The sequence below is a fragment of the Phocoena sinus genome, chromosome 11, assembly GCF_008692025.1.
Source record: "Phocoena sinus isolate mPhoSin1 chromosome 11, mPhoSin1.pri, whole genome shotgun sequence".
Classification (NCBI taxonomy): domain Eukaryota; kingdom Metazoa; phylum Chordata; class Mammalia; order Artiodactyla; family Phocoenidae; genus Phocoena; species Phocoena sinus.
The window spans coordinates 5,847,956-5,870,000 of record NC_045773.1 but is presented as its reverse complement, the minus strand read 5'-3'; the positions used below and the strand labels follow the sequence as shown (position 1 = coordinate 5,870,000).

The window sequence follows — 22,045 nt, the reverse complement described above, 5'->3', positions numbered from 1 at the left end:
AGAAATTTTGCAACCAGTGTTTGACTTCAACTCTTTTCTTTATCATCTTCTAGTACCACCATATCTTGCTGCTGTTCTGGGTCTGGTCTCTGAGCTTGAATATGCCAAAGAGCTACCTGTGCCTCCAAGAAGTGGTAAGCAGGGCTCTTCCACGTGCTGGAGTATGAGGGAGGGTGAGACGGGTGGTACCATGAGTCTGAGAAGGGTGTTGCTGCTCTATTGCTGCCAAATATTCTAATATTCCTCCAGTTCCCAAGCCAGTCCAGAGCCCTGGTCCTGAATGTTCATTTCCTTGCTGTCCATGCGAGCACTGCCAAAACCAGAGGTTGCACCATGTTGACCTGTGAACTCAGCCTTAAAGCCCACAGGAGGGGCTCCTGCTGAGTTGGTGAATCTCTGATAATGATGGGAATGTGGAGTATTCTCAGAATATGGTGGAGGAGAATCTTGACCATCACTAAGGAACAATATATAAACTCCAAAGTCAATAGCAAGTAGCACCACGATGGTAATCATTCCACTGATGCCACATGAATCTGGGGAGTACAACTTATTATAATAATCAGAGAAAGAGTTAAAGCCATGGTTTTCCCTAGACTCTCTCAATTTCTTCAGGCGAAGTTCCATGTGATCTAAGTTATGCTCCAAGGTATAGGAGCCTCTTAGTATATACCTTCAGAGGATTCATAGCTTTTACGACCTGGCAGTTTTTCCATATTTGTACTTGATATCTAAATCAGTCTTACATTCCCACTGTACATCATAACCATCCCACCCTTTGTTCTGACACTGTATGAATTTGGGGGTATAAGCATCCCATCCAGCTATGCCTCCAATACATTTCACTATGGGATTGGAGCCAACCCTCCACTATAGTGGTCCTAGTGGAGGGTAAGAGCTTTTACATCCCACAACAATATTCTGTGTAAGTCGTTCCAGCCCTGGGCAGGGCCCACGGTCAGCAGAAGTGAAAGGAAGCTGAGGAGAGGGCAGCGTCTGGCTACTTCCAGCCCGCCAGCCTTGGCCAGGGTGCTTGGTGAAGATGGCAGATAAAGAGGGGTGGAGGGGAGTGGCATGAGTTATGTCATAGTCTTTTATTTTATGTGCATCTTACATCTTTAATTTTTCATTAGCTTTTGGCAATGACTCTTCTAATGAAACTATTTTGTAGTTTTGAAGCCCTCTGGAGGCTTCTGCATGACAACTAAGTTAGGTAGCCTATTCTGCTTGTTTGATTTGGGAGCCCTTGTTTTAAAGTGCACTTCTTAATTGATCTTGTCTTGGAACATTCCTCATAAAGGCCATTATAATTCTAGGTTGTCTTGCTAAGATTCTGCCATTTTTGTGGGTATCCACAGCTCCTGGGACCACAGTTCTTAGACATAAACAAGCGGTGTGCCAGAAGGTGTGCTCGGTTCTTGGGAATTTCAGGATCCCATTTCTTCAGCTAAGCTTTGGGTCTCTTGGAGACCCAATCCGCACTAGGTCGGGGATTGTGTGGTGTTTTACAGTGTGCCTCGCTGCATGGAAATTTTCTTGAGGATGTTGAGTGACCTAGTGTTACTCTAACCCATTCTGGGATCAACGTATTCTAACACAGGAGTCCTGGAGTTAGGTGGTGAGTGCTCTAACAGCTTTGAAGTACTCAGTCCATGGCCACCAGTGTTGCAGCTTTTGGCTTCTGAGATTCCCATTAGAAATAGCCTTTCCCTCCTGTGCATGCTAACACACCAGCAGTAACCAAAGAGCTGTTACTGTGGACGGGCCAAGAGAAGGCCTCGTGTGCACCGCCAGCAATTCCAGTGTAGAACCGGGGAAAGGACTGAACCAGCACATCCCCAACAAATGGGGACTGTGGACTGGGATTCCAGTCAAATGGGGCACTGCGGACTAAACCAGCAGCATTTCCCAAAGTGGAACCAGGGACTGGGCCAAGAGCTTGGGTCTTGGATTCTAGTAGAACTGTCTGCTAACTCAAGCTGACCTGCCCTGGGCTAGAAAGCCAATTACATCAGTGGCTCAATGCAAAGAACATAGCTCTGAACCAAGGAGAACCCTTGGAAATGGCAAGAAAGGCAGAGAACTAAAAGCATTTGGGGGTACCACTGCCTGTGTTTCTTGTTGCCCCCAAAGTTGTTGGGAGTTTCCTCCAGATCCCATTGCTGCTACAAAATTAAAAAACAAAATTCACCTGAGTAAACTTTAAAGATCTTATTGCCTTTATTCAGTGATTCATGAACCAGGTGGTGTCGCATCCAGCAGACGGAAAGGGGCTCTGAGGAGCTGTACAAAATGAAAGGCTTTTATGAAGGGAGCAGGACGAGGAAGTTATACTAGCACAAAGCAATTGGATATGCAAGGTGACCTTCCTTTAGTGGGGGCACAGGCTTCTATCAGGCAGGTTCAGTAGTGCTGACCAAGTCATTCCTGACTGGTTTAAGATTCTATTCCTGAAATTATAATTAAATTAGGTAGTAAATCTCAGTTTGGTGACACGGAGCTTAGTATAAGTGACTCCATTTTGGGCCTGTTATCTCTTTTTTAACACAAATTACCATAAACTCAGTGGCTAAAAACAACACAAATGGATTATCTGACAGTTCTAGAGGCTAGGAGTCTGACGCCATTCTCCCTGGACTAAAATCAGTGTGTTGGCAGGGCTGCATTTTTTCCTGGAGGATATAGGGGGAATTCATCCCTTTAACTTTTCCAGCTTCTAGAGGCTGCCCACATTCCTTGATTCAAGGCCCCTTTCCTCTATCTTCAAGGTCAGCAATGTTGCATCTCTCTGACCTAATTCTTACGTTCTTTTAAGAACTCATGTGATTAGGTTGCACCCACCCAGATAATCTAGAAGAATCTCTTCATCTCAGAATCCTTAATTAAATCACATTTACAAAAGCCCTTTTGCCACATAACATAACTTACTCTCAGGTACAGGGTTTAGGATGTGGACATTGTGTGGGACCATTGCTCTCCTACCACAGTGCTTCATTGTTACTTTAAAAGAACTGCCCAGGGCTTCCCTGGTGGCGCAGTGGTTGGGAGTCTGCCTGCCGATGCAGAGGACACGGGTTCATGCCCCGGTCTGGGAAGATCCCACATGCCACAGAGTGGCTGGGCCCGTGAGCCATGGCCACTGAGCCTGCGCATCCGGAGCCTGTGCTCCGCAACGGGAGAGGCCACAACAGTGAGAAGCCCGCGTACTGCAAAAAAAACAACAAAAAAAAACCCAAAAAGAACTGCCCAGACTTCTCCTTCAGGGTCTCTACCTCCACTAACAAATGATAGGATATAGTTTAATGCACCCATCTGACAGATGAGAAAACTGAAGCCCTGGGAGAAAGGGGCATTTATTAAGTGCCTACTGCATGCCAGGCCCTGTGCTAAGAGCCTCACATGGCTTGTCTCCCTTAATTCTCCAAACAACCAGAGAGGGATGTACAATACTATTGTATATACAATACGGCTGAAGGACTCTGCAGCTGCAAGGGACAGAAAACCCAGCAGAAACTGGCTTTAGCAAAAAACAGTGATTAAAAACCCTGAGGTTGATCTTCAGGCCCAGCTGGATCCAGGCGTTCAATGGATGTTACCAAGAACCTTTGTCTCGGGACTTCCCTGATGGCACGGTGGTTAAGAATCACCTGCCAATGCAGGGGACATGGATTCGAGCCCTGGTCTGGGAAGATCTCATATGCTGCAGAGCAGCTGAGTCCGTGCACCACAACTACTGAGCCTGTGTGCCACAACTATGGAAGCCCGCGTGCCTAAAGCCTGTGCTCCGCAACAAGGGAAGCACCACAATGAGAAGCCCGTGCACCGCAATGAAGAGTAGCCCCCGCTCACCTCAGCAAGAGAAAGCCCGTGTGCAGCAATGAAGACCCAACACAGCCAAAAATAAATAAATAAAAATTTAAAAATGCTTTAAAAAAAAAAAAGAACCTTTTTCTCTTCATCTCCTGGCTCTGTGTCGGCTTCTTTCTCAATCATATTCTCCTTTTGTGGAGGCAAAATGACCATGAGCAGCTCCGAGCAGAAACCCTAATCTCTCTGAAATCCCTGGGGAAAGAGACCTTCCGTTTTTCAACTTCCAACAGAAGCCCTGGAGTGTCATTGAGCCCCCAGGGGTCTAGCATCCATATCTGAACTATCAAGGAGGGTGTGAGGGTAGAATGTGCTCATAGGCTAGGGCTGAAATACATGCCCAACTTGAAGCCTGGAGGTTAAGGCCAATCTTTCCCAAACACAGGGCTTGGGTGTGCAGGGGTTTCTCCCCAGGGAAAGCAGGTGCTATTATAGAAGTGACGATGCACATGTGTAAAGGAGTTAAAAAGCCAGTGTTGGGGAAAAAGGCTCATTGTCATTATCATACCCATTTTATAGGAGTAGAAACTGAGGCACAAAGTGGTTCAATAAAATGCCCTACATCACATAGCTGGTAAGTGGCCGTGCCAGAACTTGAACCCAGATCCCCTCCGCCTGCATGTGATAGTCCCAGAACTCCGGGCAGGGCCCCTCCATGCTTGGGTCTCTCTCCCACTTTCTCTGAACCCCCAGACTGTGTCAAAAGACACATTTTAGTTGTTAGCTACCCCAAGGTCAGGCTGGGATATTGCTGTCTGTGCCCTGACATTTTAGACCTAGAAGTCCCTCCTCACCTGCAGAGGCACCTCTAATACAGGGAGGAAACAGGTGCTCAGGCACCGGACCACTGGCCCCTTTCAAGTCCTCCTCTGTGATGGCAAATTCCACTAGGGCTCCATACCATCTTACCAGGATTCCAAACAAAAGACACAGCTTACTGGCAAAGGCACCACCTTGGCCAAACCATCTTTACAAGGAAAGTGCGGATGAGGGAACAAAGATGATGCTCATAAAAGAGATAGTCTCCTGGGAGATGCAAGAAACAGCTGAGAGGAAAGAATTGAGGCTTTGTGGGGCAGTTCCTGGAACTGGGGCCAGAAACCGACAGGATGAGGGCCTCTTCCCAGAGGGTAAAGAAGTTCATTAGGCTAAACAAGCCAGACCCCCTAGTGCAGGTGGTTAATGTAGGAAAGCTGCTCCCCCAGGGGTGACAGGACCAAATACATAACATCATTCCAGAGGAGACAAGGGGCAAAGAGTCAGTGTTTATCAAGGGCTTACTATGTGCTGAGCACCTCACGTGATGAGGCTCTTAATCTTCCTAATCACCGTTCTGAGCAAGCACATTAATTTACACATTTTTACAGAGGGAGAATCTGAGGCTCAGAGAGGTAAAGCAACTTGATCAAGAGCACACAGCCATCAGATGGCAGAGCTGGATTGAAACCCAGATGTGTCTGACTCTGAAGTCACTGTTCTTTCCTCCCATGACGTACATTATTAGAGGAAATGTGGACATCCCAGGAACATTTCCAGCTCACTGTTTCTGGAAAGCCCCATCAAAAGCAGAGTCTTGGGTTGGATGGACCAGGTGGTGGTACCTAGTGGTCAATTCTCAAGTTCTTAGAAGCACAAAATAGAGAAATGTTAAGGGGAGGAGTTGATACAGATGACCAGAGGCTCAGGTAGGTGTGCATGAAGATCTTCTAGGTACATGGAAGGAAGACGAAATTATGTGGCAAGGCAGTAAGGCCAGATGGTAGGCAGCCACTGCCCCAGGTCCCTAAAGGGTCCCCACACTGCTCCAGCTACCTTCCTTGGGAACCCCAAACTTTCCTGTGATCCAGGAATAAAAGGGGGTCTTCAGGACACAGCTGCTCTGCCAACTTCTGGCTGTTGTGTTTCTTTTTTTTTTTTTTTTTTAATTTATTGTATTGAAGTATAGTTGATTTACAATGTTGTGTTAATTTCTGCTGTACAGAAAAGTAATTCATATGTATATATATATATATATATATATATATATATATATATATATATACATACACACATTCTTTTTCATATTCTTTTCCATTGTGGTTTATCAGAGGATATTGACTATAGTTCCCTGTGCTCTACAGTACGACTTGTTGTTTATCCATTCTATATACAATAGTTCGCATCTGCTAAGTGTTTCTTTATATTGCTCATGCTTAGATGCATAGATATTGGGGTCTCACTCTGCCCTGATCCCTAAAAAATGTTGAATCTGCAGTAGGCAGAGCGTACACATTTATGGTACTAGGTACACTTTCTCACGCAGCTAAGAAATAGTTACTGTTTCTTCACTGCCTATTGTGTGAACTCACAAAAGCCCTGGGCAACGGGTATTTTACCCCTAGAGTAGTTGCTGTTGGGGTCCCAACACCAGTAGGTCTCTGTCGCCAGGCCAGCATGTCCACTTTCCAGCTCGTTGACTGCCAAGAGCTCACAGCCACCCCCCTTCTCCAGAGAATTGCCGTCTGTTGACAGGAACCTCACCAGGTGGTTATGTCCTTTCAAGAGCACCGCACAGTCAATGCTGACATGGGGATGCATCTGGAGTGGGTAACAACTTTGTGACATGATCAGTCCCACAGCCCACAGTGGATCAGGCTAAGGCTGGACCTTACCTGTGGCCACTTCCCCACTTGGCTCCCTGCTTCCCTATCCTGTTTCCCTCACCCCTTAAAGCTTTTTCTTAAGTGCTCTTCCTCAATAAATCACCCAATGTCCTAAGATAGCCCCACCCTATTTTACAGAACAGGAAACTGAGGCTTAAATAGGATGCCCCCCACCCGCCCCAGCTTAGTCTGTCCGCAAAGTTCAAGCCCTTTCTGTTCCTTCATCCTGCCTGGACAGAATGGACAGCAGACAGATCAGGAGAGGAAACCCCAAGTCCTGGCAGGGATGGGCAGCTTCTCCTCGCCCAGCTGCAGCCCAGGCTTCCTCTGGCAGAGCACCATTCCTGTTTCCCTCCCCCGCACTGAGTCATCACCCATGCAGAGCGGTGAGAAATCATGGAGCAGGACTGGGCGGGCAGCAGGCACTTGAAATGAGATTTCTCAGAAGCCTCCGTCCAGCTCTGCTCAGGAAAGCGGGGGCTGTGCAGGATGTTCCTCCCCACGCTTGGTTGCTTCAGGATCGGAGGCAGGGAGACCCAGAGGCTGCTGTGCCTCCACCTGAGCCTCTCCTCAGAGACAAACTCTCCAAGGTGTTTCAGGAAGCTCGGTTGACTCAGCCACCAAAGCTGCACAGCAGGGTAACAGGAGACAGTGTCCCCAGAACATGCAGCAAAGGCTGAGCCACACACCCCTGCATGTCCCCAGGGCCCAGAACATCAGAGGCAAACTCTTGAGCCCTGAATCCCTGCTTCTTCCCATTTGGCTCCAGACACCCTCCCTCCAGTCACAACTTCTGGCTCTCAACTTTTTCATTTCTTTTAATTGAAGTCAAATTTACATACACTGAAATGTACCAGTCTTGGGTGTGCCAATAAGTGAATTTGGATAAATGTGTACCTGTGTAATGAACACACTTCTCAGCATATAGAACATTTCCATCATCCCAGAAGGTTTTTCGTGTTCCTTTCTGATTAACCCCTGTAGGCAATCACTGTTCTGATTTCTATCACCATGAATTCGATGTACCTGTTCTTGAACATCTCATAAATGGAACCACACAGTATGTACTTTTGGGGGTCTGGCATCTTTCACTCAACATCTTATCTGTGAAATTCGTCCATGCTGGGCAGGCAGCAGTCGTGACTCCTGTCTTTTACTGAGTGGTATTTCATTGTGTGAATACACCGCAATTATTCCTCCATTGTCCTGTTGAGGGACGTTTGGGTTGTTTCTACTTTTTGGCTATTATGAATAAGACTGCTATGAACATTCTTGAATAACGCTGTGGACATATGTTTTCATTTCCCGTGGATTAATAACTAGGAGAAGAATCGGTGGGTCATGGAAGTGGTATTGCTAACTTTATAGGAAACTAACAGACTGTTCTCTAAAGTGGACATATCATTCTACACTCCCACCAGCAATGTTTGACATTTTGAGCTGCTTTATAGCGTCACAAACATTTGGCTTTTCAGTGCTTTTAATTTTAGAAATGGCGTTTCCCTGTTGACTTTTGAAGTCAAGCACTTCTGCACATGCTTATTGGCCATTGGTATATATTATTCTGTGAAGCATCTATTCAAGTCTTTTGCCTATTTTTATTTATTTATTTTTGGCTGTGTTGGGTCGTTGGGTCTTCACTGCTGCACGCGGACTTTCTCTGGTTGCGGCGAGTGGGGGCTACTCTTCGATGCGGTGCGCAGGCTTCTCATTGTGGTGGCTTCTCTTGTCGCAGAACATGGGCTCTAGGTACGCGGGCTTCAGTAGTTGTGGCACGTGGGCTCAGTAGTTGTGGCTTATGGACTTAGTTGCTCCATGGCATGTGGGATCTTCCTGGACCAGGACTTGAATCTGTGTCCCCTGCATTGACAGGCGGATTATTAACCACTGCACCACCAGGGAATTCCCTTGCCTACTTTTTAAAAATGTGTTTATTTTTATTTTTGTTAACTATTTTTCCATTTATAAATAGGAGAGAAATATTCTGCAAATCACCCTTTCTTAGAGAGGAATGATTAGAAATCAACTCATTTGTGCTGTTGAGACACGCGTAGGTAGTTCCAAAGTGTTCCTCTTATTCTGTAGCTAAGGTCTCTTGCTAGGGGATTTCCAGCTATTGGGAGATGGAACCTCTCAGGAGATTCTCTTGCAGTGAGGATGGAGGTTATGATGCATCCTTGGTTGGTACTATTACATCTTAAATCTCTGTAGAGAATACTGGATTTCATATTGTCCATGCACTTCTTTCTAGTTCATTGATTAAATATATTAATATTAGGTTAATCAAATTTATAAAAATTGAATCAGTCATATTCTGTTGAGATAACTTAATTAAGCTCTTGGTTTCCTATCAAGCATCCATTTTCCCCTTCTTTCCTAATTCTTACTATGTTCGATATCCACTCCTTCCCCACCCAGCCAACTGCTGGACCCCAAGATCCAGACTGGACCTCAGTGGTCTGAAAGTAATCCTATTCCTGTTTGCATTGATTGCCTTAGGATGAGCACATGAGCCAATTCTGACTGTGAGCTGTGAGGGCGTGTCTGTTGGGGGCTTTGGGGGAAGTTTCCCCTTTCTTAAGAGAAAACTTTTAAGAAGATGAGCTCTCTTTTTTGCCTTGGATGGTGCTTTGTGAGGTGATGCCTGGAGTAACGTGAGATATCTTACTACCAGCCTGAAGAAAATCTGACACTGAGGGCTACGAGCAGAGAGATTTAACAAGTCAGGATTCATGAAACCAACATTCAGTTACTGGATCAATGAATCCTGAAGGCTCCTTCTGCCTCTGGACTCCAAGTTTCACGAGCCAGTAAACTTGCTGATTAAATTAGTGGAGGTTGTACTTCTGTTATCCGCAGCTAAAAGGGTCCTAATACAAGTGCTGGGTATGCATGCTGTTCTTTTAATTGTTTTCATTAAACTATATAACATTTAAAGTCCACAGTCAATGTTTTCAGTATATTCACAAGGTTGTGCAACTATCCCCAATATTTAATTCCAGAACATTTTCATCATCCGAAAGGAAACCTGTACCCATTAGCAGTCATTCCAAACTCGCCTCTCCCCACAGCTCCTGGCAACTATTAATCTGCTTTCGGAATCTGAATTTGCGTATTCTGGCATATATATGTATGTATGTATATATATATATAAAATCATGCAATAAGTGACATTTTCTATCTGGCTTCTTTTACTTGGCATAATATTTTCAAGGTTCATCCACGTTGAGCATGTGTAAGTACTTCATTCCTTTTTATGACTGAATAATATTCTTTTGTATGGATATATCACATTTTGTTTTATCAGTTCATCAGTTGCTGAACATTTGGGTTGTTTCTACTCTTTGGCTTTTTTGAATAATGCTGTTATGAACATTTGTGTAAAGGTTTTCTTGTGAACATACGTTTTCAGGTCTTGGGCATATACCTAGGAGTGAAATCTTTGGGTTTTGTGGTAATTCTGTGTTTAACTTTTGGAGGAATTGCCACTCTGTTTTCTATAGCAGCTGCCCCACTTCCATTCCAACTAGAAATGTATAAGAGTTCCAGGTTCCCCACATCCTTGTCAACACTTGCTGTTGCTGGTTTTTCCTCTTTTATTATAGTCGTCATAATTGATGTGGAATGGTATCTCATTGTGGTTTTGATTTGTATTTCCCAAATGTTGAACATTGTTTCATGTGCTTATTGGTCGTTTTTATATTTTCTTTGGAGAAATGTCTATTCAGTCCTTTGTCCGTTTTTAAACTGGATTATTTGTCTTTTACTGTTGAGTTCTAAGAGTTTTTATGTATTTTGAACATTAGACCCTTTATTAGATATACGATTTGCAAATATTTTGTCCCTTTCTGTGCATTGTCTTTTCACTTCCTTGATGGTGTTCTTTGAAGCACAAAAGGGTTTAATTTTGATAAAGTCCAATTTATTTTTTTCTTTTTTTGCTTGTGCTTTTTGTGTCATATCTAAGAAACTGTTGTCTAATCCAAGGTCACTAAAATTAACACCTATGTTCTCTCTAAGAGTTTTCCAGTTTTAGCTCTTACATGTGTGTCTATGATTCATTTTGCATGTAGATATCCAGTTCTCCTAGTACCGTTTGTTGAAAAGACTTTTCTTTTCCTGTTGAATTGTCTTGGCACCCTGTCAGAAATCAATTGGTCATAAAGACAGAGGTTTATTTTTGGACTGTCAATTCTATTCCAAATGTGTGTCTACCCTTATGCCAGCACCACAGTCTTGATTACTTGATAGGTTTGAATTAAGTTTTGAAGTTAGGCAGTTTGATTCTTCCCAACTTTGTTATTCTTTTTCAAGATTGTTTGGACTATTCTGGGCGTCTCGCATTTCCATATGAATTTTAGGATCAGCTTGTTATTCTTCCAAAAAAAAAAAAAAGGCAACTATAATTTTGATAGGGAATGCAATGAATCTATAGATAAATTTGGGCAGTATTGCCATCATGAGAGTATTAAGTATTCCAGTCCATGAACACAAATGTCTTTCCATTTATTTACGTCTTTGGTCACTTTCAAAGGTGCTTTGTAATTTTCAATGTAAAAGAAGTCTTTCACCTCTTCTGTTAAATTTATTTCTAAGTATTTTAATCTTTTGGTTGTAAATGGAATTGTTTTCTTAATTTCACTTCTGGCCCATTCATTGCTAGTCCACAGAAATACAGCTGATTTTCAGATACAGATCTTGTGTCTTGCAACCTTCCTGAATTTAATTATTAGCTCTAATAATTCCTTCCTTCTTTCCTTCCTTCCTCTTTCCTTCTGCTTGCTTTTGGTTCAATTGGCTCTTCTTTTTCTAGTTTCTTAAGGTGTAAAGTTAGGTTATTGATTTGAGATCTTTCTCCTTTTTTGTAGGTATTTACAGCTATGATGATTTCTAATTTTATTCCACTGTGGCCAGGGGACATGTTTTATATGATTTTCAATCTTTTAAAAGTGTATAAAGACTTGTTTTAAGGCCTACTATGGTCCAACTTTGTGCTGTTTTTTGAGATTCAAAGAAAAAAATATGTTGAAAATAAAAAGATGGGAAAGGCTGTATCATGCAAACCATAATCAAAACAGCTTGAGTGGCTATACTAATATGAGAAAAAAATAGACTTTAAAACCTGTTAGTAGAGACAAAGAAGGACATTTTATAATAATAAAAGGGTCAATGCATCAAGAAGATGTAACGATTATAAACATATATGTACCTAACAAGAGAGTCCTAAAATACATGAAGCAAAAACTGATGGAATTGAAGGAAGAAACGGAAAACTCAATAATGTCAGAGACTTCAATACCACGGTTTGAATAACTTGTATTTACCTAATAACAAATGACGTGGAGCATCTTTTCACGTGTTGAGTTGACACCAGTCTGGGAGCTTTGAGCTGGCTCTTGCCTCTCCTTGGGGAACTCTTCCTAGGTATCTTCGTAGCTCACTCCATCACTTCCTCAGGGCTTCATTTAGGTGGATCTTCTCTGTAAGGCCTCCTCTAGAAACAGTCTAAATTTCAACACCCTTTCCAAATCATTCCTATTTCCTTCCTTTTTTTTTCTTAAATCCCTCTCACCTCTCACAAACGTACGATGCCCTGGCATTGCATTATTCCTCTTGAATTTCTATTATCTCACTAGTCAGCTCTGAAAACAATCCCAGTACAGTGTGTTATTATTACCATCGTCATCACCACCTGCTGTTCAGACCTGGATTATAACCTGGGCATGTGGTGCTGTCATTATCTCCATGTCTGTCTCCTTCATGAGACTGGGTGCTCTTCAAGGGCTGGGTGTGCTCAGGGCTGTCCGAGCTAAGTGCCCCCCAGTGCCCAGGACAGGGTGTGACACAGCCAAGGACCCTCTGAGTGTTTGCTTCGTGAAGCCAGGAGGCCCTGTTCTGGCACCAGGTAGGGACCATGAATCAGACAGCCAGACCAAAATGAAATTGGGAGGTGAAACCTTTCTGTGAACCTCTGGACTTGACATGGCTGCGCTCAGGGCAGAGAGAGGAAGGCTCTGATGGTTCCCCAGGCTCACTGCTCAGGCCCCGAACAGAGAGGTCAGGACTGCCGGGAAGTGCAGGAGAAAGACACAGGGTCTGGGACCCAAGCAGAGCTGGGTTTGAGTCCAGCACTGACACCATTTATGTGACTTTCGACAAGTCCCTTCATCTCCATGAGCCTTGTTGCCTCATCTGTAAAGTGAGCACAACAGTACTTACCTCAGAGAGTGGTCATGTGCATTGGGGCACCTCTAAGGCACCTGACACAAACTAGATGCTGAACACATGACTATAATAATAGGTAAAGTTTACTGAGCGCTTCCTGCGTCCAGGCATTACACACAGCTCTGTACAAGCACAATCTCACTTAACCGTCACAATGTACTCCATCAGGGAGTATCATCCCCATTTTACAGATGAGGAACATAAGGCTTAGGGAAGCAGCGTGATTTTGCCCCAAGTGACCCAGCTAATTAGTTACAGAGCAGACTTGAAACACAAACCTGTCCGGCTCAGAATTTGTGCTCTTAGCTGATGCTACATTGTTCACCTGGGCTCTCCTCACTCTCCCCCTTTCCCCTTTCTCAGGGTTCCCTTCTCCCCTCCTTCCCCTCAAGGAGCAGGAGACAGCATTACGTAGAGGTCAGGAACCTGGGAACTGAAGATAAGCAAGTCTGTGTCCACATCCCAGCCCTGTCATTTATTGGCTGTGTGGCGTCGAGCAGGTCACTGGCACATTTTGAGCCTTAGTTTCTGTGCTGGTTTCCTAGGGCTGCTGTAACGAATTCCCACAAACTCGGTGGCTTAAAACAACATAAATTTGTTATCTCGCAGTCCGTAGCTCAGAAGTCCAGGGGGCTCAGCTGGCTATTCTGCGTAGGGTCTCACAGGCTGGAATAGAGGTGTCGGCCAGCCCAGGCCCTTACCTGGAGGCTCTGGGAAAGAACACGCTTCCAAGTAGAGTCAGCTTGTAGGCAGAATCCAGATCCTGTGACTGTAGGACCGAGGCCCCGTTTCCTTGCCAGTGGTCACCTGGGAGCTAGCCTCTGCTCCTGGGGCCACCCACATTCCTTCTCATGCAGGTCAAGTCTTTCTCATGCTTTGATGAAACCCTCCAGCTTCTCCTGTGGTTCATTTCCTACTCCAACCAGGGAAAGTCTGCTTTTAATGGTTCACGTCATTAGATTGAGTCCACCAGGATAATCTCCCTGTTTTAGGGTCTGTAAATTTAATTACATCTGCAAAGTCCCTTTGCCACGTAACATAACATATTGTCATATTCATGATGGGATTAGACCGTTGACATCTTTGGATGGGGCTGGGGTGGTGCATTCTGGCGACCAACCGACCCGCAGTTTCCTTTCCTCTGTTCATTCATTCGACAAGTGTTCATTAGCTTTGTAGCAGACACCATTGGTGCCTTCAATACATGCCCACCCCAGCTTCCTGCTGCCGCCACCTGCATCACCCGGTTGGAGGCTTTCTCCAGCTGTCAGAGTAACTTTGCAGAGCCCATAGAGAAGGACAGAAGTGCTGGGGAATTCATACCCACCCAGGAGCAATCCTCAACCTATAGCTGACGGGAGCTGGTGGATAAATACCCCAAGTCCATCACTCTTGAGATGCTGTACTGCACGTGTGTCTTCGCTTGCTCCCAGCAGACTTCATCTCCAGTTGTCCACGGCGGTCCCTTAATTAATAAAGCACACTTTCTGGGCTGCCTTCCTTTCCCCGCCTCATTCCCTACTCCCGGCCTCAGACCTCCCCCAAACTATACTTCTGCTGGTATCCTTGTCTCAGGAAATGCTTCTGGGATAACCAAGACAAGCCCTTGCTATATGACAGGCGCTACTCCAGGCACCATTATTCTCTCTATTTTGCAGATGGGTTAACTGAGGCAGGGAGCAGATATGTAATTTGCCCTCACAGCTAGCATCTAGCAGAGTCAGGATTTGAACCTGGGCAGTCAGGTACAGGGCCCCTGCTGTTATAAACTAGACCATACCAACTTTCTCCTTAGCCATAAATTGGGAGCAATATTCCCTGACTCATAGTGTCACTGTGAAGATTAAATGAGATAGTGCTTGTAAAGATTAAATGAGATAGAGCAATATTCCCTGACTCATAGTGTCACTGTGAAGATTAAATGAGATAGTGCTTGTAAAGATTAAATGAGATAGAGCAATATTCCCTGACTCATAGTGTCACTGTGAAGATTAAATGAGATAGTGCTTAGTTAGCATCCTGAGTCCATCATAGTGAGCTCTCAGTAAACGGCAGCTCCAAACCAACAATAACGATAACAACACGACTGACAGTAAGAAGAATAATTGCTCAACCCCAACTCTGAGGCCTGAGGGAGCCTGGTCACTGCAGGCGGATGCATTACCTGAGAGGGAATGAAGAGCCTGGCTAAGTGCAGAGGAAGGCGGTGGGTGTTGTTACAGCAACTGTTGAGCCTTCTTGTGTCCTCCCAGCCAAGTGGGCAGCGAGCAGGGGAGGAAGACGCTCGTCAAAGGAAGCCAGCAGGAAGCAAACGGGGGCAGACCAAGGGAAGACCCCCTCCCAGCCCCATCCTGGCCCAGCCGCTGTGACTTCCATTCCTTGGGCTGAGACTGGTGGGGGCCAGGTAGGCTGCTTCCCTGCTGGGGCTGGGGGCACAGAGATACTCAGAGGCCAGGCAAAGTGGGAAAGCACAGGAAGCCATAGCCCTCGGGCCCTCAGACCTGAGTAACCAGACAGTAAGCTTTGTGGACCAAGGAATGCAGTCCCTCACCCAGGGCGGAGTGAGGGCTCAGAAGCACTATTCCAAGACCAGAATCTGGCAGCTCCGCATAGGGATGGGTGTGACTCTCGTGGACCCCAACACAAGAGTCTGCTAATGGCTAATGGCGTGAGTTTGGTTTCTTAAGGCGCAAGCAACAGAAACAGACTCAGGCTAACGTAAGGCAGAGGGAATTTGGTGAATTCATATCAGAGGCTCAGAACTTCATGAAGGACCTGCCTGGGACCTGGAGGACCTGCCTGGGACCCATGCAGGATCCAAAGCAATGTCAGAGGGCTGATGCCGGGACCCTGGGAGTGAGACCAGAGCAAGGGCATTCTGGTCAGTACGCCATCCCCGATGAGTAAAATCCAACCACTTTCATCTCTTTGTCCCTCTGTTAGAGTCTCAGATTCCAAAAGGGTGTGACCAGTGGGCTAGTTGATGGGCCATGGGTCAACCCCCTTTAGCTAGGAGTGCGTGAACTTCACTCCCATTAGCTGTAGCCAAACGTAGAGATAAATCCTCGAAAGGAAATTGTCAGGATTGAAGTTGAGCTCCTTTGTGCCTTCCTTTGTAGATTTGACTTGGGAAACATTCAAATATTTTACGCAATTATGAAACAAAATTCAAGTTAAAAAAATCACTAAGTAAAAAATAAAATCTAACAAATAAACCTTTGCAAAAGTTGGTGATATAACTGCATAGAGAGAATTATTTCTTAAAAACAGAGTAATCTGTACATCCCTGGTGGGATATATCCAAAGGGCCCTAAGGACAAAAATAACTGCAAAAAGAAAAAAAATGTGCTAAGTATCTACCATGTGTCATGTCTGTGTGAGTTGCTATGAAACACTGATGGATAAGGCAGACATCCCTGCCCTCATGGAATTTTGTTGTTTTGTGGCCCCCGCTATCCCTATTCCTTTCCAATATCATCCCAGTTTCCTTAAAATTGTTTTACTCTGGAAAATTTTAAACATATACAAAAGTAGACAGGATAGTATAATAAAATCCATGTATCCATCACCTAGCATCACCCATTATCAAGTTTGTTTCATTTTACCCCCACCTCCATTCTTCTCCCTCGTCCTGTATTATTCTGAAGCAAATTCCAGACTTCATATTATTTTCAGAATGCCTTCATAAATATTTCAGTATGTCTCTCTAAAAGACAATGACTCTCTCAAAAAATAAATAACCACAACATCATTATCACACCTACAACAAATAACTACCCTTTAATAGCATCAAACATTCAGTGTTCAGCTATCCAGTTATTTCATGAACACTATAAAATGTTTTATGTATTGTTTGGAATTGGCTACACATTGTGATTGGTTGATATGTATGTCTCTGAAGACTGTTAATTTATGGATTATCTCTCCGTTATTTTTCCCACTTACAATGCATTTCTTTAAAGAAAAAAAAAAAAAAAAGCTGGGTTGCTTTTTCTGTAGTTTTCCAGAAATCCGGAGTATCTGGATCTTGCTGATTGCGTCAGCATGGTGTGGTCTCACGTATTCCTTTGTCCTCTGCATTTCCTGGAAGCTGAGAGCTGGCTTAGAGCTGTGCTGTCCGGGACGGCTGTCAGCAGCCACTTGTGTCTACTGAAGACTTGAAATGTGGCGCGTCCAGACTGAGACGTGCTGTGTCAAACACACGCCAGATTTCAAAGATTAACCATGAAACAAGCATGGAAACTACTTCACGGATCATTTTTCATATTGATTATGTACTGAAATGATAATATTTTGGATAGGTTGGGTTAAATAAGGCATACTATTCAAATTAAGTCCACCTGTTTCTTGTTACTTTTTCAGTGGGCTTCCTAGAAAATTTTAACTTACGTATGTGATAAGTTGATTCGCCTCCACGTGTATTTCACTGGCTAGTGCTGGGCTAGGGGCTCGATCAGATTTCCGTTTAATTTTATGGCAATTTCAGGGCCCTGTGGTGTTCTTCCATCACGAAGCACTTAGTGTCTGCTGGCCTCCCTTTTAGTGATGTTTGCAACCACTGGTGCCCAAAGCCTGGATCCACTAATAGGGGTTGCGAAATTATGATTTTCTTGTTCTATTGTTTCCTCGATGTATTCACTGCCATTCTATGAAGAAAATTCTTAAGTGAATAGTCAGCCCCTCAGAGAGGTTTTCCCCAATGTCCCTGTGTAAGGCGATCCACGGTAGATTCTTTCACTGCGCTGTTGTCTCCTCCATGGCCTTTTCGCCACTTGCCATTATCAGTGCATTAGCTTGCTTGCCTGTTGATTGGCGCGGGCTTCCACTACTGTGTAAGCCTGGGACGGGAGGGCTACTCTGGCTTAGTCAGCCATGAAATCCCAGCGCCCCAGCCTGCGAAGGTGCTGGGGAAGAATTTGGGGAAGGGATGGAGGGATTCAGAAGTGCACAAGACCCCAGACCATAACACAGGAAGCCTGAGCTCTCATCCAGCTCTGCTGTGTGCTGAGAGTCACTCCCACCTCCGGAGGCCGCCATTTCCTCAAGTGGGGTGAGCAGGTGGGCAGTCTGGCCGCCGAAGCATGGCTTCAGCTCTGAGGGGCTCTCCCTCCGCAAGAATAGCCTCCCATCAGCTCATTCTTCTAGAGGCCTCTCTCCCGCTGGGGCTGAGCTGGGGCCAGGTGGCCGATGATTACAGAGACACCCCACAGCTAAGAAATCCAAAAACTAATTAACCTCAGCCCGGCAGACTCAGGGGAAGCCAGTCTGGCCGGCGCACTGATGGCAGGTGGCATTAATACCTAATGGTACATTCTGATTGCTGTCTTTCCCCGAGTCCCTCCTGGTTCCCAAAGCACTTTCAATCAGACAAAGAGCATCCACACGGAGCTTCTGAGCCCCAGCCCCTGGGGGGAAGAGGCCATGAGACAGAAAGCCACCCTACCAGGAGCTAACAAGTAAGTTGGCCAGACGAGATTTAACATTCAGAGAGGAGGGAAGCGCGGAGCACGCTGGGGTGATGGAGCCTGCTGCACCCACCTCCCAAAGCTGTCGGAGAAATTCGGGGATGTGACTTTCTTGGCACTCTGCTGGGTGTGTCTAAATGCTCCCAGCAAGCGTTGGGCCCTCACGGCTCTGTAGGGTCATGTCGGTGAATAGGATTATCTCCCCCAGGCCTTTTGGGAAACTGAGGCTCAGGATCAAGAATGACTCGGGAAGGCTATAGAGCTGGAAAGCCAACCCATACTGCTTTATTCTTTCACTCAGAAATGTTCACCCGTCCTGCTGTGCGCTGCACGGTATGCCAGGCATGGAGGGTGCACACGTGTCTTAGGGCAGGTTCCCGGGAAGGGGAGCCCGAGTCAGGACGCTTATGCCCGTGGGCTGGGTACTAAGTGAGGACGCCTGGCCCTGTACGCGGCACCACCGAGTCAGTCTCACCTTGAGGCAAGCGGGCAGGATTTTGTACCTGTGTCCGTCACTGGCCGTGGGCTATCCCAGCTGTGGAAGGCAAGGGGGCTCCTCCTTGGCCAAGGGCAACTCTCAGGAGAACTGAGAAGGGCAGTAAGAGCACACATTACAGCAGGTATACAGTAGGTAAGGAAAACAGTCCGGGCCTTACAGTCGTGGGGTAAATATCAAGGGAAACCCTCCCAAAACTCACTAAGACCTCCTGACACCACCCTAAAAGGATACTTACACTCCTCATGGGAAGTAAAAAAGGATGAACTGTCATTAAAGACAATGTTATGGGAGCTACTGTGTGCTAAGCACCGTTCTAAGCGCTTGAGATACAGTAGTGGAAAAATGAAAAAGGCAGAGCTTATATTCCAGTGGGTAGCAGGGCTACCCAGTGTGCATCTCCAGGAGGTGACGTTGACCTATCACACTGTAGTCTGTGTAAATGGTGACCTCAGGAACCGTGCAGTGCACAGCCTGTGCAACAGGACACAGCTGACCCAGTTGGGGGAGACAGACAATAAACATAGGTGAGTAGAGTATGTACCACGTTAGGTGGTGAGAAATGCCGAGGAACACAAGGCAGAGAATACAGGGAGGGTGTGGTCCTGGAGGCTGGCATAGCCAGGGACAGGCTCACTGAGAAAATGACTACATCAGTCAGCGTCCCGGCAGGGAACAGCTGGCACGACAAGGGGGTCACAGGAGGAGAGTTAGCAGAGGGACTACTTACAACAATATGGGCAGGATGGAGGAAAACCATGGGGATAGTGGCGTGGGGCTACCGTCCCACTGAGGGTGGGAGAAGAGGAGACAGGACAGAGGACAAAGAGGAGGAAGGCTGTGTGCACACGGCCTGCAACAGTCATCTGGGAAGGGAGCCTGGGGGAATAAATATCCGACCTCACTCTATTCTCCCCTCATCAACCTTCTCACAGTCCCCCCCCCCCCCATGGGCCAAACCCAATGGGAGCCAGAGGACAAAGGAGTCTGTGGGGTTTGTCCCTATAGTCAGCACCTGGGGGGCAGAGCAGGGTAGAAATAGGTTTTGAGTAGATCCAGGTGTGCAAATAGAAGATACTCGCACAGTGGCATTTGAGCAGAGACCTGAAGGAAGCAAGGTCAAATGGATATCTGGAGAAGAGTATTCCAGGCAGAGGACAGAGCGTGGGCAAAGACTCTGTGGTGGGAGAGTGGTTGGCATGTCTACGCGTCAGCAAAGAGAGAGAGAGGAGTGCGTGAAATCCCAAGATGGCAGGGGTGCTGGGGAAGAGACTGATTGTCTAGGCTCTTGAATGTGATGAGCAGCCCTGGAGGGTGCAGGGCAGAGGAGAGCGTGCTCTGGCTTAGGTTTTGACAGCATCCCTGTGGCTCAGTGCATAGACCAGGCGGAATGGAGCAGAGGTGGAGGCAGGGAGAGCAGGGGGGAGGCTGGGCAGCAGCCCAGGTTGGAGACATGGTTGCTGGGACGGGGATGATGGGAGCAGACGTGGTGACACAGGCTTGGATTCTGATTCTATTTTGCAGGTGGTGGAATGGAGTTTTCTGATGGACTGGCTGTGAGAGGTGGGAGAAAAAGAACTTGTTACTCTTGTCTATTATCCTTCAGCAACTTATTTACAGCCCATGGGCACCCTTTCTAGGAGGTCACTTGGTGAAGGAGAACCTAGGATATCTGCAAATTCTCTGTGAAGCCTCTGGGGATTACTGCTGGCTGTGGGGAGGGGATGGAGCACAATGATAAACGTGTTATGGTTCTGCTTAAAAGTGATGAGCCTCTTAGAGTTGCAGTCTGAAATGCTTGGTTACAATGAAACGGTAAGGCTGAGATTTACTGCGTAGTAACGTGGGAGTGGGTGAGGCTAGAGAGGAAACAAAATCCGCCATAAATTGAGAGTTGCTGGAGTTGGGCGATGTTACATGGGTGTTCGTTACACTCCACTCTTTTCTCTGGTGTAGCTTTAGTTTTTCCAAATAAAAGATTTTATAGGACTTTTTTTTTTTTTTTTTTTTGCTGTACACGGGCCTCTCACTGTCGCGGCCTCTCCCATTGCGGAGCACAGGCTCCGGACGCGCAGGCTCAGCGGCCATGGCTCACGGGCCCAGCCGCTCTGCGGCATGTGGGATCTTCCCGGACCGGGGCACGAATCCGTGTCCCCTGCATCGGCAGGCGGACTCTCAACCACTGTGCCACCAGGGAAGCCCCCCCAAATAAAAGATTTTTAAAATCCTTTTTGTGGATCCTTGTGATGGATCTGTTCTGTGTCTTGACTGTGGCAGTGGTCACATGAATCCATGCGTGGGATACATTTGCAAAAAACTGATTCTACACACACACACACACACACACACACACACACACACAAACAAGTATATGTAAAAGTGGTGACATCTGAATAAGGTCAGTGGGTTGTGTCAATGTTGATATCCTAGTCGTGATATTATGCTAAAGTTATGGAAGATGTCACCCCTGGGGGGAAATGGGTGAAGAGTATGTGGAACCTCCCCACAGTACTTCTTACAATTGCATGTGAATCAACAATTATCTCAAAATTAAAAAAAATTCAAATCCCTGTAAAAGATTAGAGGAGAAAATAAGTGTTGGTAAGGATGTGGAGAAATCGGAACCCTTTTGCATTGTTGGTGGGAATGTGAAATGGTGAAGACACTGTTAAAAACAGGAAGGCGGGCTTCCCTGGTGGCGCAGTGGTTGAGAGTCTGCCTGCCGATGCAGCGGACATGGGTTCGTGCCCCGGTCTGGGAAGATCCCACGTGCCGCGGAGCGGTTGGGCCCGTGAGCCATGGCCGCTGAGCCTGTGCGTCCGGAGCCTGTGCTCCGCAACGGGAGGGGCCACGACAGTGAGAGGCCCGTGTACCGCAAAAAAAAAAAAAAAAAAAGAGGTATTTGTACACCCATGCTCATAGCAGCATTATTCACAATAACCAAAGGGTGGAAATGATCCAAATGTCCACGGACAGGTGAATGGATAAATAAAATGTGGTAAATATGCTAAGTGAACTAAGCCAGGCACAATAGGACAAATGTCATACGATTCCACTTATGTGAGGTCCCTAGAGTGGTTAAATCCATAGGGACAGAGAGTAGAGTGGTGGGGGCTGGGCGCTGGAGAGGTATAGTGGGGACGCAAGTCTTTAGTGGGTGCTGAGCTTCAGGTTGGGAGATGAAAATGTTCTGGAGCTGGATGGTGGTGACGGCTGCACGAGCGTGTGAATGCATGTCATGTCATTTAACTGGACACTTAAAAATGACTAAGGTGGTAAATTTTATGTTACGTGTTTTACAACAGTAAAAGACATTAGGGAGAAGCAGGTCCACCCATGTCTCTAAAAAG

At 46.0% G+C, this 22,045-nt stretch overlaps 1 pseudogene; it reads right to left on the bottom strand.

The window, feature by feature from the left end:
• Positions 1 to 42: 42 nt before the first annotated feature.
• The window catches only part of LOC116761768, a 50,474-nt pseudogene continuing 28,471 nt past the window's right edge, over positions 43 to 22,045 (bottom strand).